Source organism: Octopus bimaculoides, chromosome 13, assembly GCF_046866305.1.
Source record: "Octopus bimaculoides isolate indiv1 chromosome 13, ASM4686630v1, whole genome shotgun sequence".
Classification (NCBI taxonomy): Eukaryota; Metazoa; Mollusca; class Cephalopoda; order Octopoda; family Octopodidae; genus Octopus; species Octopus bimaculoides.
The window spans coordinates 36,692,929-36,699,725 of NC_142940.1; the positions used below are offsets into that span (position 1 = coordinate 36,692,929).

At 35.6% G+C, this 6,797-nt stretch overlaps 1 protein-coding gene across 1 annotated transcript in view; it reads right to left on the bottom strand.

The window, feature by feature from the left end:
* The window catches only part of LOC106884173 (inositol hexakisphosphate kinase 1), a 126,135-nt gene extending 120,896 nt beyond the window's left edge, over nt 1–5,239 (bottom strand). The window contains exon 1 of the mRNA XM_089361638.1: nt 4,829–5,239. The gene's annotated coding sequence lies outside the window, so the exon portion shown is untranslated. The remainder of the gene's footprint in view (nt 1–4,828) is intronic.
* Nucleotides 5,240–6,797: the final 1,558 nt, after the last annotated feature.

Consider the following 6,797-nt stretch of genomic DNA (forward strand, 5'->3'; position numbering starts at 1 on the left):
TGACATCAGCATGGAGGAACCACTCGATCAGGATGATATTGAAATACTTGGACACAAGAAACAATCAAAGTAAATAGTGAGCCGCTGAGCCAATGTGTATAAGGTAGACAGTTCATCTAACTTTTAGTGGTAATGTATGTAGGGACAATGCCTAAGGAGTGGAAAGGGACCATGTGTTGACAACAGGAAGGAACAGTAGCGTGAAGTAAACGAGGAAAGATATGGAGAAGTGATTGAGGGTGGCTCCAAGTTAGATTGATTCCAGGAACAATATGATGTTAAATTGTGTAGAATGGCAGTAGCACCAAGCCATGCTGCAGACCCACTCAAACTAGGCCAAAAAGCAAAAAACAAGCCATAATAGTCTTTCATTTTGCTAGATATAGCAGCCAACTCTCTCTCAAGTTACACACACCTGTCTTAAACAAAGGAAGCACATATTGTATCATATAATCCTAGATATACTATGCCTGGGAAAACAAAAAGTAAAACACATGATAAGGAGTGGAATTCCATTGAACAGGACTGAACTACAACTAAGCATCAACAGACATTAAAACAATGATGATGATGTTTCCTACTAAGCATGATCAAAAGGGTTCCAAACATGACCAGCCTACTTGTAGGGGGTATATACAACTATAATGTGTCCTTTTACTTATTTAGGATGGTAGAGTGTGATACCACCACCCAAGTTTACACACACACATACACATATATATATATATATGTATATATATATATATATATATATATATATATATATATATATGAGAGAGAGAGAGGGAGGGGTATGTTGATGCAAACAGGAAATATAGAACTCAATACATGAGTATATGTATATTGTGATTAATATTTAGAAGTAACAGAGTGATTCAAGATCAGGGAGTTTTGTGTGTTGGCACTTATCAAACTAGTTTGATAAGTGCCAATGCACGAAACTCTCAGACCTTGAATCACTCTGTTACTTCTGCTAAATATTAAAATATATATATCGTTGTTATTATGTTAAACTATCATATATCCAAATTTGTCCAAATGGGGTTTTTTTTCTTCGGTATTTTTGCTTGCAATAACTAGCTCTTTTGGTCAAACTATCGTATCTCCAGCTGCTTTAGATGCCAAGATATCAAAAATTGTCAATGTGTAGTACAACGGTTTTGTTATGGAATGGTGAAATTATTTTTTCGTTTTCTGGAAAAGCAACATTTTGGACTTACGACACTTTTGCATAATAGAAACAAGATATATATATATATATATATATATATATATATATATAATATATATATATATATATATATATATATATATATATATATATATATATATATATATATATATATATATATAATATATATATATATATATATAATATATATATATATATATAATATATATATATATATATATATATTTACACATGCAAATACATATATATATATACACACACACATATATATATATATACATATATATATATATATATATATATATATATATATATATATATATATACATATATATATATATATACACTCATATACATATAAACGAATATATACACACACATATATACGTATGTATATACATACACACACACACACACATATATGCATATACACACATATACACATTATCATCATTTAACGTCCGTTGTCGATGCTGGCATGGGTTAGACAGTTTGACCAGACTGGTAAGCTGAGGGGCTGCACCAGACTCCAGACTGATTTGGCATGATTTCTACAGCTGGATACCCTTCCTAATGCCAACCACTCTGAGAGTGTAATAGGTGCTTTGCCACTGACACGAGTGCCAGTTGCATGACACTATTATCTGCCACAACTACGATTTCACTTGGCTTGATGGGTCTTCTACTCAAGCACAGCATATTACCAAAGGTCTGTCATTTTGCCATTGCACATATATAGCTGTATGTGCATATATATACATATACTCTTTTACTTGTTTCAGTCATTTGACTGCGGCCATGCTGGAGCACCGCCTTTAGTTGAGCAAATCGACCCCAGGACTTATTCACTTATTCTTTGGAAACCTAGTACTTATTCTATCGGTCCCTTTTGCCCAACCGCTAAGTTACGGGGACGTAAACGCACCACCATCGGTTGTCAAGCGATGTTGGGGTGGGGACAAATACAGACACACAAACATACACACACACATGTTTCCGTCTACCAAATCCACTCACAAGGCTTTGGTCGGCCCGAGGCTATAGTAGAAGACACTTGCCCAAGGTGCCACGCAGTGGGAAAAGAATCCGGAACTATGTGGTTGGTAAGCAAGCTACTTACCACACAGCGCCTATATATATATGCATGTGTGTGTGTGTGCGTGATGTTTATTTTAATGTAAAGTTACGTATAAAAACAGTAAACTGAACGATCACTCAGTACTGTTCAGAAGAGTACTTTTTTTTCTTTTTTACAAAAAGAAAAGTTGTTGTAACATCGACGATGGTAAACAAACCAAAACTTCGAAGTCACTGTTAACATTTCCTTTACTCACACGCACATGTATGCGTATATATAAATAAGCGTGTGTGTGAATAGAAAATTGAAAGTAGATGGTATTTTGGTGCCCGGTGCAAGTAAAGTCGCTTTCATTTTAAAATATCAGAAGATTATTTAAAACTATAACGAGTGCTATTACTAATTAGGAGATAAATTGACAACAAATATATAAGTGACGGGGGGAGGAGAACAGAGCTCTGTGGCGAGTTGTAGCAGTGATATGCAATTGTGGTTGTTACTGCAGAATTTTTGAGCAAAACGATCCGCCAACACAATAATACTAGGCTACTATGGAGTGCACAACTAACAGCTGTTAGTGCTCTCCCCCTCTCTACTTATTTTATATTACATTGCACAGCAGGTTTCCCCCCTCTCTCTATTCAATCATATTCTGTATTTCAACCGTTCTCCCATCTTCTCTCTCTCAATCACCATATTTCTTTTCAATTCATCCACCGAATTTGCAGTACCATCGCACCCAAACACACACACCTCTGCCTTCCTCTCTTACAAGAAGACTGGTGAAGGATAAACATAACGATTCTCCTCTCAGCAAGAAATAAAGAGGCCAGTTCACTTCGTGGGATACCTCTTAACTTCATTATAAACACAGCTTTGTATCTGTGTATCATATGTTTGAGTGAGAGAGACAGGCAGACAGTGTGATGCAAAGAGAAAGAGACAGCTATACAGAGAGAGAGAGAGAGAGAGCTATACAGAGAGAGAGACAGACAGACATACAGAGAGTGCGATACAGAAAGATATACAAACCAAAGAGAGAGAGAGAAAAAAATATATAGTGAAAGTGGATAGACGGTGAGAGGGTCTGGAAGAGCCATTCCTAATACGCCGAATGACGTGTTTGGTTCTATTGTCAGCTGTAGAAAGACGCAAGTTGCTATTTGCGTAAATATACGGCTGAAAAGCTACAACAATCGGCGTACTCAGAAACCTTTGTATATAGAACTAATTAGACACTAGAAGTTTCCTCTTCCTACTGTGCCTGATTGTTTCTGGTTTCAGGAATAGACATAGAATCAGAAAGTCGATCATTGTTTCTCCTCGCGGAAACACCATATTTAGTTAAGCGTACGCAACTCTTGAGAGTGTTTTACCCATAGAATGGCCATGTAGTGAGGGATCAAAGCAACATTGCTCGAACATCACAAAATGATCCCTCAATTCTTTTTTCACTCCCACCCCCCACACTATATCATCAAAACATATTTCTAAAATTTATCAATAAAAAAAAAAAAAGAATCGTTAAATAAAGAATACCCACCCATTTCTTAGATGATTATTTTTTTTTTTTTTAATTAATGTTAATTATGCCAAAAAAGGGGAAGAAATACAAAAGAATCGAATAAGAATGGTGAAGATGAATGATATATATATATATATATATGTATATATATATGTATATATATATATATATATATATATATATAATTCTAATTAGAATGAATGGGAAGCGCAATATAAGTACCAATCATATACTGGTGTTGACCAGCTCGAGTATCCCTCCACTGGAGGAGACCTTAATTTAAGAAATATCTAACAAAAAAAAAAGCATCTTTCTATTAAGTATTATTATATATGTATGCTTAACACGGAGAGACAAAAAGAAAAGAAATAGAGGTGATCCCGCTGAAGATAACGTTTAATGTAATTACCGTTTAGGTTACAGCTATTATATATATATATATATATATATATATATATATATATATATATATATATGGATATTTAGGTAGGTCGCTGCACTCATAACGAAAGACAAATCCACACCCACCCATTCTCGCATATTAAGCATACACTCACGACAGAAATCAATGATTCTTTTTTTTTTTCCTACTCATCTATAAAACCTTCTAGATTCATCAAGAATCATCATGTTCTTCATGGTAACAGAACGACCTTTCCCTCTCTTTCTCTCTCTCTCTCTCTCTCTCTCTTTCCACACACACATACATAAATACATACATGCATACATACATACACACATGTATGTGTGTGCTTGTGTTTATGTCAAGTAAAATAGAAAAAATAATTTAAGATTAAACTGAGTACATTTTAGTGGAGTACATGCTTTATTAAATTTTTACAAGGAAATGGTTGAAAGTGACTTCGAAGTTTCGGCCTTCTCACCTTCATTACATTGTGTGTGTGTGTGTGTGTGTGTGTGTGTGTGTGTGTGTGTGTGTGTGTGTGTAGTCTGTATACCATCTTATACAAGAAATGGAAGATAATTAAAGACAATATAAAGCCAGAGAAGAAATGGTTTAGACTCTTCTTACCTTGTCTATCGTGGCAGAAATTACTTAAGGTTGAGTTTAGAAGCAGAAATTCGGCGGTGGGCGCCAGTGTGAATGATATTCCTTTGAATCTTTTCTCAGCTTTTTTCACTTAATGATGGTACTGTAAATTAATTGTAAAAAAGGATTTGTTTTGGTTTGTTTTTTCTTTTTTTAACATAAAAAGATAAGGCTTAGGGGAAAAAACACTTTAAATTTCAGTTGTTCTGTGTGTTTTAGTTACAAATATCTATGTATGTATATATTACACTCGTAAAAGATTATGTATTGTCTTGTTAGATTGTGGAGCTCCATTAGTGTTGAATATATAAAATAAGAAAGGTTGCATCATTTTATAAAAGTGAATGTGTTCTTCCATAGCGATAGAATGGTGGCTAAAGAAGCTATTGCTCTGAAGAGCAAGGTCGGAGGGAATTAGAGATACAAAGATAGAGGTATCTAGAAAAAGAGAGAGAGAGATAAACATAAATACAGAGAGAAGGAGAAAGAGATAGAAAGAGGTACATAATAACGGAGAACCAGAGAAAGAGATAGAAAAGCAGAGACTCAACATGAGAGGAGAGAGAGAGTGAGTGAGAGAGAGAGAGAGAGAGAGAGAGAGAGAGAGAGAGAGAGAGAGAGAGAGTAGAAGGTAGTTATTGATTTAAATGAGACTGGAAAATAACAACGAGAAGGTATTAATGCCTGAAGCTAGTGATTGCTTCTCTAGTGATGATAGTAGTAGTTGCAGTATCCACTTGTATCTATGTGCATCGTACACACAAATATACTAATACATGCATATATACATGCATATATATATATATATATATATATATATATATATATATATATATATAAACTGACGTATATATCTGTGTGGGTAAATAGATAGTTGGTGTTAATGTAAATTGTTCGCAAACACTGTGCATTTAAAAAGAATGGGTTTCAGTCTTTGCAAACAACCCATGGCTCTGTACTACTGTCTCTCCGTCAAGTGTATATGCCTGTATATAATGTGCCTGTCCTTAGATGACCATGACTGTGCCTGTGTATGTGCATGGGTATATGTGGGTGTGTGCATATGTGGTTGTGTGTGGCTGTGTGCATGTGTGTGCATGTAATTGCTGTGGTTGTGTACCAGCATTGCCATTAAAACAACTCCAGATTCTGATAAGACGAACAAACTGAGAAATACCGGTCGGTAGGCAATACTCCAGAAATGAGAAGTATTGGTTAGCAAGTTGTAACATAACAGCATAAAACACACACACACACACACACACACACACACACACACACACACACACACAAGAACACCTTTGTTGAGTGAGTAAGACAGATGAGGTTTTTGGTAGGCGGGTGTTGTTAGTGATGAGTAAGTTTTGTTGCTGTCAAGGTGCTTGTAGCAGAGGGAAAGTGCACCAGCAATTCTGCTGTTGTTGCTGTGGCTGTTGCCTTTCGTGATGATAATGATGACGATGATGTTGATGGGTGTGGGAGTGGGAACGCGAGGTAGTAGGGTTGATGATGATTACGACGATGACGATGATGCCACCAAAGTTTACAATAACAATGAGGATGATAGTGTGGTAGTGGTGGTGGTGGTGGTGGTGGTGGTAATGGTAGCGGCAGTCGTGATGATGTTGAGAGTAATGATGCGGTGAGGGGGAAAACACTTGTTGCATTTGACAAGAAATATGGAAACAATAATTAAATTAAGGTATATAAATTGAAAGTTAAATAATAATATTGGTTTTAAATTTTGGCACAAGGCCTACAATTTCGGAGAAGAGGTAAGTGGATTACATCGACCACAGTGCTCAACTGGTACTCATTTAATCGACCCCAAAAGGACGAAAGGCAAAATCGATCCCAGCGGAATTTCAACTCGGAACGTAAAGTCAGAAGAAATACCGCTAAGCATTTTTTCCGGCACGGTAAAAAATAACATTGATTGATAATCATTGAC